We start from the raw sequence: 11,733 nt of genomic DNA, 5'->3' as shown, positions 1-11,733 counted from the left end.
GCTCTGCAGTGAGAAAACGTTTCTAGGCCCGGATACCGTTTTTCACAGAAGTACACAGGAGATCAGTTGCAAAAGGAACATATTTGGGATGCAGCTCTCCGTAGCATCCGGGTCACAGGGCAAGTGCCCTAAGGAACGCAGAAGATGGGGACAGAGTAGGGAGCTCCCGTGGAGGGTGCGGGAAAGAGAGTGCTCCTGGCAAAGGGCCTGATTTGTGGTCTCTGGCTCTTCCTGGGAGTGTGACCTGGGGCAAATTATTTCATCTCTATGACCCTCCATTTCTTTGTCAAGTGGACGTCACAATCCCACACCTAATGAGGGTTTCTAATGAAACCCTCAACATGTGTGTGTACACCGTAGCCCTGGAGCAAAGGAGGGACAGTACATGCCTTCCAACAAGCCTACCAGCAACACACCCGAAGTTGGATTTATTAGTTTTGGTGAGGAGGGGGAATGCATACATGAGGAACAATGGGGTATCTCAGTAGAGGCATTAGAATTTGTTACCGGATTTGGGTTTGTGCAATTGTGGGAAGCGTTCAAGAAAGCAAGGCCAGGCACTGTATTGGTTGCTGTCAGGAAGTGGGGGTAATTCTATGATTGGGTATCTTAATTCTTAGTAAGAAGGAGTGAACGCTAGATGGAGGTTAAAGCCATTACTGATAAAGCAGCAGCTTGTAGTAGACATTTTTGGTCATTTTTGTGGTTTCAACAATGTTCCTGATCTGTGTTCAGACAAGACTGTGGAGTGGTCTTGTTTTTGTCTTGATCATGGTCATAGAATGGCTTTGTCTGATGTTATTCTGTGAAATTGTTTTTAGTCCACAGAATGTGGTCCCGACGAGCTCATAGCAACATCAAGGACAGTACCCAGATGTCAGAGCTGCTTTCTCTTTCTCCGTGCTCAGTAAATGATAGTTAAGTCACTAGAACGTTGAGTCGGAAGTCTTAGATTTGAATCCTAATTGCTACTTGTAACCTACGACTTGCCACTTAACTTCTCAGCTTCTTCAAATGAGCATTTATGAAGCACTTGATATGAGTATGAAACAGTGGAGCATGGATGTTGGTTGGAAAGAAGGTATACAAAATTGAACAGGACACAGTCGCCTAGGAGGACAGATCATATTTTAAAATTGTAGTATACTGTACTAAGGGCTAAATTAGGGGCACATTAGAAATGGGATGGGCAGTGAGAACAGCCGACTGACCAAGGAATGTTGGTCTGGAAGGGAGAGGTAGAGACCTGACCACTTCCCAAGATCACAAGGGAGAAGAAATGAAATAATCTATGCAAAAATGCTTTTGAGAATTGTAAAGCACGGCATAGTCTTTTTTTTTTTTTTTTTAAAGATTTTATTTATTCATTTATTTGAGAGAGAGAGAGAGAGAGAGAGAGAGCACATGAGAGGGGGGAGGGTCAGAGGGAGAAGCAGACTCCCCGCCGAGCAGGGAGCCCGATGCGGGACTCGATCCAGGGACTCCAGGATCATGACCTGAGCCGAAGGCAGTCGCCCAACCAACTGAGCCACCCAGGCGCCCAAGCACGGCATAGTCTTATTCTCACTAAAATAATATCTATTTTTTTCCTAGCTGCATCCACTTTCTAACTGTTTTAGCCAGCTCAGACCCTCTTGTTGAGATAGGAGGAAAATGACCACTTCAGGTGATTGGCCCCTGTAAAATCAAGCAGGTCAAGGTCATGCCCCAAATCTCAGTATCTTAAAATGGCAAAGGTTTATCTCTTGATCTCCTGCCCGTCTTAGGTCACTGGAAAGCTTTACTCCCTGTCATTTTTACTCATGGACACAGATTGATGGAGCCATCACCTTAATATCATCACTGGCATCAAGGCAGAGAAAATAGAATATGGTGAATCTGATACCAGCTTTTAAAGATTTCCCCCTAGAAAAGATACATACCACTTCTGCTCACATTTGATTGGTGCAAACAAGCCACAAGGCCATGTGAAAAAGTGAAATCCTATCATGTACTCAGAAAGAGGAAGTAATATCAGCAAATACCTCTAATGACATCCTTGTCCCCAAGGCCATGATTTCTCATGAAAATCAAGAGAAGGGAAAAGGCATTTAAGAGATGCTCTGTCTATGGGCAGAAACAATTAGTAGCCAATATATATCCAGGCTTTGCTGTCCCTGCTCTTACACATGGAGAGAGCCAGGCCTTCTTAATTTACTCTCGGCTGCATATCTCTATGTGATAAAAATTGTTATGCAAGCCTTTTTCCTTTTTTCCCTCCAAATAATATTAAGTGCTTGAGTATGTATTAAGCTAAAGAAGCCTTAACCAACCATCAATTGGAATCTGTCACTCTACTAGGTGCTGTGGATGAAACAAAAAAAGTTAACATACCACAGTTAATTATCAAAGAAATGCCCATTTATTTTTTAGGAAAAGATGAAAATATATGAAAGGAGTAAAAATGATTCAAAACAAAGTCTATGGATATCATCACAGACCAGTAATTGTCATTCACCTACTGCTGTTGTTGCTGCTCATGGGTTCCCACTCAAGCCTTCTTCCCTTAAAGACAGAAATCAAAAATAAAGTCTAGGCAGGAAAGGAGGAGTGCCCACCGATTGGGCATAATCTCCCTGACCGTGTTTCTGAAACATGAGTCACCAGGTCTCCAGGAGGATTTTGAATTTTTATGTTTTCAGTTCAGTGAACCTAGAAATTTTAATGTAAGCATATTCTGAAATTGTATTGACGCTTGATATTACCTGTATTTATATTTCTGCTTATGATCACATTGGCTCCAAGTAGAAGTACTTTAATAATGTCAGACTAAAGAGAAAATAAGTGGACTAAATATATAAATGAGATGCCCAAGCTAAGTGGAGACCAGACCACATTCTATCACATTGTTCAAAATGTTTTGATAGTATTCCAGGAGAAAGTGTGGGAGAATTGAGTCATTACCTGACACGTGAATAGATATACCGAACTCGGAAGAACCCATGCTGTACAGGGCAGTGCCCTTGTCAAGTGGCAGAGCCAAAACAGAATATAGTAGTTACTAGATTTTGTTGATTTCAAGAGGAAAGTGGCTTTTTCACTTTTGATAAAATCAGTAGAGTCAGATGTGATGAAATGACCTTCATTATACCAAATACTACTTAGCAGGTGATTGTCAGTACTGCGCTGATAAGAGTCTAATTATACAACTCTGAGCACAAATTGTTGAAAGGGAATGTAATCCGATCATATGACCTTGATCGATAATATGCCAAAACAGACCTGAATAAGTTTTATCTATCCGAGAAATTCATAACCTGACTTCAGTCCTTGGCTTTTTCACTGTTACCTTGGACACTGTTGAACAAATTCCTTTTTGAAATGTTTTCTCCCTTTGGGGTCTATGACATGGCTGTATCTTTCTACTACCCTAAGAGCTCCTTCTCAGCTTCCTTGGTGGGCTTGCTTCTCAAACCGTACTATTCCTCAGGTTCCATTTCACATCCTCATGTTCGCAATCACATCCTCACTTGTGACTCAACTACTAATACAGCCCTCACTCCCAAATCTCACCCACTACTCTTGAACTTGACACCCAGAGTTTCCACCTGAGTATTTTTAAAGACCACTGCATAGTTTTAAATGTCCAAAACAGATATTCTCTTCTTATAAATCTTGCAAAGGGACTAAGGATTTCCCTAGTAAATCAGAAATCCCGGCTCTTTCCCTTTGGAGTTTCAAGTTATGGTAACCCTTCCGATGTGCTGGGATGGTTCTAAATGAGCTAAGTGTCAGAATGGACAATAATGGCCCTCAAGAAGAAATCCACCAAAATGATGGTGGTGGTGGTGGTAGTGGAGGTGGAGGGAAAGGGCTGGGCTGGTAAGCCAGGCCAATGCCAGGGCCTGTCTGGTCTTAGGGGGAGGTCAGGTGGGAACAAAGTAATGATGTTACATCCTGTCCTGACCCACCATCTTGGACCTTGGGGTTCCTCAAGAGAAATGGTTGATTATCTGTCCATGAAAATGTTTGTCACTAGAGTTGTAGTTGGGTCTGTGCAGTGGCTAGGCCTCCAGCCCTCAGGTGTGAGAGCTGGATGTACTGTTTTCTGTATCAGCCTCACAAAAGCAGAAGTGAGAAACATAGGCAGTCAGATCAGACTTCTCAATTTTTTTTTCCTGCATAACAGAAGTAAACAAGACTGACTCATTTGGACAAAGTATGCACCCGAGAGGTCTTACTTTCCAAGGAAGGGAGAGCTCAGAGAATGATGAATGGGCTTCTCATAAATAAAATTTGCTTTATTTATGTAGTAACTTACGTATGGCTTTATTTTTCAACCACAGCAGGTGAAATAGGATATATGTGAAAGCTTCTAGAACACAGTCTCACACTTGGTGGGTATTCAATGATGTTTGGATTTGAATCTAAATCTTGTTTAATAAGACACACATCCTGCTGTGTTTGATAAATTACAGGGAAGAACCTGGCCACTGCTTCAAGTTGACATTTCCTTCTGTGACCCCACAGAGCAACTGTCATCTTCTTCTCTTAAGAGGAGTCAGTCCCATTTTTAATGGGGTTGGATATGGGAAGGATTTGGAGTTAGCAGAGTCAGTTAAATTCATGCACGTGTGATTCCATGTTTCTAGGATTAGTCCTCCTCCTGTGTCCAGCTCCTTACCCCAGGCCACCATCTTCTCTCATCTGCATTGCTGCAACAGTTTCTCACTTTGGGCACTCCACCTCTCCTCTTTATCTGCACACAGCAACAAAGCATGATCATCTTTACATAGATGTAGGAGCACATCATTCTCTTGCCTGAAACCGTTCAATAGCTTCCCTATTGAATTCTGAATAAAGCTCAGCCTCCTTGCTGTAGCCTGAAAGGCCCCAAATTATCTGGCCACTATCCATCTCTGTGCCCCTGAACTCCTTCCTACCATCAGGGTTATTACACTTTTCCTTTAGGTGTTAACTTGAATGTCACCCTGGAGAAGTCTTCTCTGATCATCCTGCCAAACTAGCAAAGTGTGTTCTCTTCTGCTATGCTCTAGCTCAATGGCTTCTTGTTTAAGACTTCACATTCTATATTATTTATTTGCATGTTTCCCTTTTTTGTCATCGATTCCTTGCACTAGAATTGTAAGCACAGAACCATGACTGACTCATGCAAGACTGTCCACATCTACAGCAGTGGTTGGAACTCAGTAAATCTTTGTCAGATGAATGAAATGAGATGATTTTGTTCAGTGCTCCCAAGTTATGGAATTGTACACAAAATCTGCCCTTGTGAACCACAGAGAATGATTATCTGATATATTGATTTTTCTAAGGGACTGAGTTTATGACTACATGCATTCTTGCTGAATCACTTAAAAGAAATATGTACCAGAGTATTCAGCAAACTGTGGTTATAAACAATATTCAAATATATTATGTAATAATGATGGAAATGAAAAGGTTTTATTCATAAAACCAGTCTAAAATGTGTAACTTCAAAACTAATTGTAATTCTATCTGAAATGTTATTCTTTACCAGAAAAAGAGGGAAAAAATGTTCATTCCCACTAGTAATCAAATAAACTCATATAGGATAAAATTAAAATGTCATCTTCCACATTCAAAATAGGCAAAGATTTTATTTTTAAGATAAAATTTATTTGACCAGTCTGAGGCAAAATGAACACACTGTCATACACTGTTGGTGAAAAGTCAGTGGGTAAAGCTTTTTTCAGAAAAATAATGTAACAATATGCACTAAAATCATTAATGTTTTGGATCCACATTGTCTGCCCAGCAAGTTCTATTGGTAAAATAATAATGAATTGATAGAGAAATTGAGCTACTTGGATTTTTACAAGGTTGTTTATAATTTGAAAAGTCCTAAATATATAACACTATGTAACTATAGCTATGTTGTATAAATAAAATAATAGAGGAATAGTGCATATATATAATGGTGTATTTAGAAAGGCTATTATACTGAAAATTTAATGAAAATTTTTCATACTATGGCATTGAGACAAAAAGGAAATTAAAAGGAGTATATTGCAATTTTGTTTAAAAAGTGTAAGTATACATGTGAATGCAGAGAAAAAGGCCCATAACATAACATACCAAGTACTAATAGCAATTATCTCTGAATGATGGGATTACTAACAATTTTTATTGCGTATTAAATACCACAGACAGTATAATTTTCTGTATTCTCCACATTTTCAACAATGAACACGTATTAATTTATAATCAGAAAAAGTTTATTTTTATTTTTTTAAGAGTTTACTGAAAAAGAAACAAGAGAGGGAAATGATTTAAAAAAAAAAAAAAAAACCCATGCAAAATCACCTATATTTGTTACAAAGCTTTAGGAAAAAAACCCTCAGGACTTCTCAAAAGTTGATTCTTTTCCAAGCAGTGCTACAAGCTTCACAGTTGAATCAGCAACCACATGGCAAACTGACATCCTGGGCCTGTCGCATGTGGTCCAAGATAAGACAGGATGGAAGCCAACTCCTGACAGATAATCAAGAGTTCTTTCTCCGGAAAAGTTCCTTGAGAAGGAGAAATAACTAACTGTTGTGGAATGAATGGAGGAACCAGGGTGAACTTTTGGGTTGCCTGGGCCAACCTCTTGAAAACCAGAAGCACACAACAGTGGAGACTCAAAGAACATGAAACGCTCTAGTCCAAGCCTTTAACTCTACCCATAAGACAACTGAAGCGAAAGTGAGTAACTGTGTTATTCTTCCCACACTGTTTTTGCTGTTCGATAGTGCTGTGCTCACAGAGAGGTGGAAATGCTCCTCCTGGGAGTTCCCACCCAGCTGCCGACGGTCCTTCCTCCATTATTGTTTTAAACAGAAAATGAATGGAGTCTTTAAGGAGGAGTGTAAGAAGGCAGTTAAGAAGTTTAAGAAGGAGCTTTCAGCAGAAGAGGCTCCCTGCCCATGCCTGTGCCCCAGGAGGTAAAGTGTACTATCTTATCTTTCCACCCCAAGGCTGCTCCCAGGTCCCTCAGGTCATACTCTGTGCCCTCAGGTCATACGACTGCACTCCGGAGGTTATGAAAACAGGGCAGTCACACCACCTTGGCAGACACTGATGGGGCAGGGCCCACACCCGTGGGTATCTCCAACAAAAGGAGATGTCTTGCCGGCATTCACACCAATCCTGAACCCCTGGATTATGGTTTAGTTTATTTCTTCCCCCCCGTAACTCTGATAATAGATTTGTAAAATGCAAACCTTCAGGTAATCGGAGCAAAATTTCCAAGTATGCAAAACATAACTAAGCAGAACTCTCTGTTGTTGTTGTTGTTTTTAATGATTTTATTTATTTATTAGAGAGGGGGAGGGAGAGAGAGAGCACGAGGGTGGGGAGGAGCAGAGGGAGAGGGAGAAGCAGACTCCCCACTGAGCAGGAAGCCCAACCCGCAGCTGGGCTTGATCCCAGGACTCCCAGGATCTTGACCTGAGCCGAAGGCAGATGCTTAACCCACTGAGCCACCCAGGAGTCCCGCAGAACTCTCTGTTAAGGGTTTTTTTTTTCTTTTTAATTTCCCTTCCCCAAATATCTGCTATCCCACTGTATTCCCTATCTAGTGTTCTACTTCTCACCCCAGCCAGACCCTGGCTTCATCCTTGACTCCTCTAATACATTCCCTTCACAAGTGTTCATTCAGACCTTTTACTGTGCTTTATTCATTCAACAGAAATGTACTGAGGGAGTTCTGGTTTCAGCTCCAATGTGTAAAGAGCTTGCACGTCATCACTCCATCCTTAGAGCAAAACAGCTGAACAAGCTGAAAATCAATACCTTCTCTTAAACCCAGCAGAGACGGAGGTCACAGGGCAGAGCTACATCCCACAGTCTGGAGAGACAGGCCAATCCAGAGTCACAACCAAGATCTTATCTGTAAGGAAGACACTAGAACCATAAGCTGGTGGGAACACTTAGTTGACAGTTTTGATAAATTCCTGGAGGCCCAGTTTGGACTAGCCTGAGAGTAAGAAATTCCTGGTGTCTGCCACCTTTTTTGGGGTTTTGTCTCTAAAAACCTCACCAGGTTTTCAGGCTGAAGAGCCAAGAATGATCCCCATATGGCTCTGGCAGAGGAAGGGGAATATTTATCTTTTAAAAATATGCCTAGGGGCACCTGGTTGGCTCAGTCAGTTAAGTGCCTGACTGCGGCTCAGGTCATGATCTCAGGGTCCTGGGATCAGAGCCCTGCATCCGATTCCACACTCAGCAGGGAGTCTGCTTCTCCCTCTCCCTCTCCCTTTGCCCCTCCCTCCACTAGTGCTCTCTCTCTCAAATATATAAATAAAAGAAAAAAATATATGCCTTGAGCATTCTTACAACAAAGGTCTGCTTTATAAGGGAAGGGACTGTCCTACCTGGGGAAGGACATTTCCCTGCCTCCAGCCCCTTCTAGCCTTCCTGTCTCACCTGAGGGAAGGAAAAAAAAAGTTAATAAATATTTGTGACAGTCACAGCCCAGGAACACAGGTCCACTAAAAGACTGATATTTAATTGTAAGATCACATAAGAACACTTTCCCTTGCCCACACTTGACCAGCACCAGCAGAGCTCCAGTAGAATAGCAGTGGATCCCAACTGAAAGAGCTGTAAGGCACAGACCCTATTTACTTTGAAGCCTTTGGCACCTGCAACTACAACAGAGATTAAAGACAGCCTAAAACCCTAGCTAGATTAACAGAAAAGCTCATAGTAAAGGCCTGCTTATGTCAGTTCCTATTACCTGACACGTCATGTATGAGTTTCAGCAAAAAAAAATTGCAAAGCATGCTAAAAGGCAAGCAAAAACACAATCTGAAGCGCATCACAACCAGAGGCAAGTATGGCGGAGATTTTGGAATTGTTGGGCGGGCAATTTAAAATACCTATGATAAATATTTTAGGAGCTATTTTGGGAAAAGTAGACAACTTGCGAGAACAGTTGAGTCAGGTAAGCAGCAAGATGGAAACTCTAAGAAAGCCTTGAAAGAAAATTGTAGAGGGCGCCTGGGTGGATCAGTCGTTAAGCGTCTGCCTTCAGCTCATGTCATGGCCCCAGGGTCCTGGGATCAAGTCCCACATCAGGCTCCCTGCTCAGCGGGAAGCCTGCTTCTCCCTCTCCCACTCCCCCTGCTTGTGTTCCCTCTCTCGCTGTGTCTCTCTCTGTCAAATTAAAAAAAAAAAAAAAAAAAGGAAATGCTAGAAATCAAAACCACTGTAACAGAAATGAAGAGTGCCTTTGATGGGCTCCATAGATTGGACATGGCCAAGAAAAGAACCACTGCACTTGAAGACAGATCAAAATGTACCGAGTGCCTCTGTGTGCCAGACACTGTTTTGGGCAGTGAGGAAGAAGACAAGTGGCCACGTCCTTCTAGAGGTGCCTCACTTACTGTAAGCTGAGAATTCAGAATACATCCATTCATCTCAAGTCTGTCCTGTCCTTCCCATCTTTGCCATCTACTACCCTCCCCATCCTGGCCTTTGCCTTTTTGAAATCTCCCAGATGACTTACACTTTCACATTTGGTCTTCTTACCTTTCAGTCCTGCTCCATTCCAATTAATTCTTGGCCCTGTTGCCTGTAAAAAATCAATCTCAAATGTAAAACTGGCTGCTTTCTCTCTACTTTAGTGGTTCTAGGTTGCTGTTGGGATAAAGTCCAAATATAGCTTCAACTTCTACCACTCCACACCTAGAGTTTCATGTATAGACACACTGAAGTAACTTAATGTTCTGATCTGCTAAGTTCCCTCCACTTAATGGAATGTCTCTCCTCTTCCCTTTTCTGCCTTGCCAGGGCATCTCATTTATCCTTCAAGACCCAGTTCAGGAATCAGTGGCCGCAAGGAAGCCTTCCTTCCTCTTCCAACATATCAGTTAGGTACCTTTTCTGTTTATCATAGCACTTACCACTCTGTATTGTAATCATCTGTTTCCTTGATGGTTCTACCCTGGACTAGGCTGTGGTTCTTTAAGGATAGGGGTCATGTCTTAATAGGCCATGTTTTCCAAACACCTAGTATTTTGGGATATAAAAGCAATGAGTAAATGTTTGATGGATGAATGAATGAACAGATGAATGCAGAAGGTTTACAGCAGAAAAGAAATAGGTAAATACAAGAAACCAAGCTACAATAGGCATTTGGCTTAAGAACAAGTTCCAGTATTAGTCAGGATTTATGGGTACAAATAACACAAGTCGACTCTGGTTCACTTAAGCAGAGATGGAATTTCCTAGAGGGGTGTGAGCTCACAGAATCAGTAGGAAGCCTGGAGAGTCATGGAAAAGACCTAGCCAAGAACTTGGCACAGGAATGGTCCGCTGAGAACCGAGGCTGGGCAGCTGTCTTGGCACGTTGGCTGCAGTGCATCGTCTGCATTGTCACTGCCACAGCCACTGCCGACAGTCACAAATTGGTGACTTAGTCCCTTTTTCAAGATTCAGAGTCTCAGAGGGAGAATCTGACTTGCCACACTTGGGTGAGGTGTCCGTGATGTAGTTGTTGGGGGTGGGCAAAGGGAATAGCTTCTCTTCAGTTTCATAAGAATGCTGTTCACATGCTGAGTAGCCCGAGTGACAAAATGGCGACCGTGCAGATTTTCCTGAAGAGCTATGTGTCAGTTTCCTCGGGCTGTCATAACAAGGGACTACAAACTCGATGACTTACACCAGCAGAAATTTATGTCCTCACAATTCTAGAGGCTAGAAGTCGGAAATCAAGGTGTTGGCAGGGTTGGTTTCTTCCAGAGAGTGCCTTTCTCTTAGTTTCTGGTGGTTACTGGCAATTCTTGGCAACATTTGGCCTCCATATGCACTACTGTAAGAACATCAAGCAGTGTTCTCCCTGCGTGTCTGTGTTTCTGTGTCTCCTCTTCTTATATACGGATACCAGTCATATTGGGTTAGGGGGCCACCTAATCCAACATGACCTCATCTTAACTAATTACCTCTGCAATGACCCTTTTTCCAAATAAGGTTACATTCTGAGGTACTGGGTGTTAGAACTTCAACATGCCTTTTTGGAGGACACAGTTCAACCCATAACATCCTACATCTTCTACATCAATGTTTTCCTTCTGTTCCATGGTTTACCAAGAGCAATGAAGGGGGAGTCTTCTGCCCCAAGTATAGACAAGGGGCACATTGTGAAGGATGTGAAGACATAATAAAAATGACTAAAAGATGGTTGCCTTTTGTTATCCACTTTGGCCAGCAGTTCTAAACAACATCAGTGATAAAATAATTTTCTCCCCAAAATCTATGTGTTGGCTCTAAGTAATTTCCATATGTGGCAAAGATATGTTCACAAATTCTTCAGTATTCCTCCCTTCAATGTGTGGAGCCCACTTTCTCTCTCCTGAGTGTAGGCTGTGCTTAATGTTTTTGTTTGGCTCATACATGATGTGTTTACAGAGTTTGAATTCTATTTTTTTTTAAAGATTTTATTTATTTATTTGAAAGAGAGAGAGCACAAGCAGGGGGAGAGGCAGAGAGAGAAGGAGACTCCCCGCTGAGCAGGGAGCCTGATGCGGGGCTCCATCCCAGGACCCCAGGATCATGACCTGAGCCAAAGGCAGACGCTTAACCGACTGAGCCTCCCAGGCACCCATTGAATTCTATTTTTAAATGGAAATTTATTCTTGTTTTTTTGTTAGTTGTTTTAAAACTAAAGAAGGAATCAAGCAGACAAATATAAGATTAAGTATAAACATAAAATTAGTTTTGGTAATT

At 41.9% G+C, this 11,733-nt stretch overlaps 1 long non-coding RNA gene across 1 annotated transcript in view; it reads left to right on the top strand.

The window, feature by feature from the left end:
• The first annotated feature begins 174 nt into the window (after nt 1-174).
• Nucleotides 175-11,733, top strand: part of LOC144381485 (uncharacterized) — a 66,677-nt gene continuing 55,118 nt past the window's right edge. Inside the window, exons 1-3 of the long non-coding RNA XR_013446735.1 lie at nt 175-440; nt 6,398-6,708; nt 6,844-6,947. This is a non-coding gene — a long non-coding RNA (uncharacterized LOC144381485). The remainder of the gene's footprint in view (nt 441-6,397; nt 6,709-6,843; nt 6,948-11,733) is intronic.

The sequence above is a fragment of the Halichoerus grypus genome, chromosome 4 (genome assembly GCF_964656455.1).
Source record: "Halichoerus grypus chromosome 4, mHalGry1.hap1.1, whole genome shotgun sequence".
Taxonomy (NCBI): domain Eukaryota; kingdom Metazoa; phylum Chordata; class Mammalia; order Carnivora; family Phocidae; genus Halichoerus; species Halichoerus grypus.
This window is presented reverse-complemented; position numbering and strand designations above follow the sequence as displayed.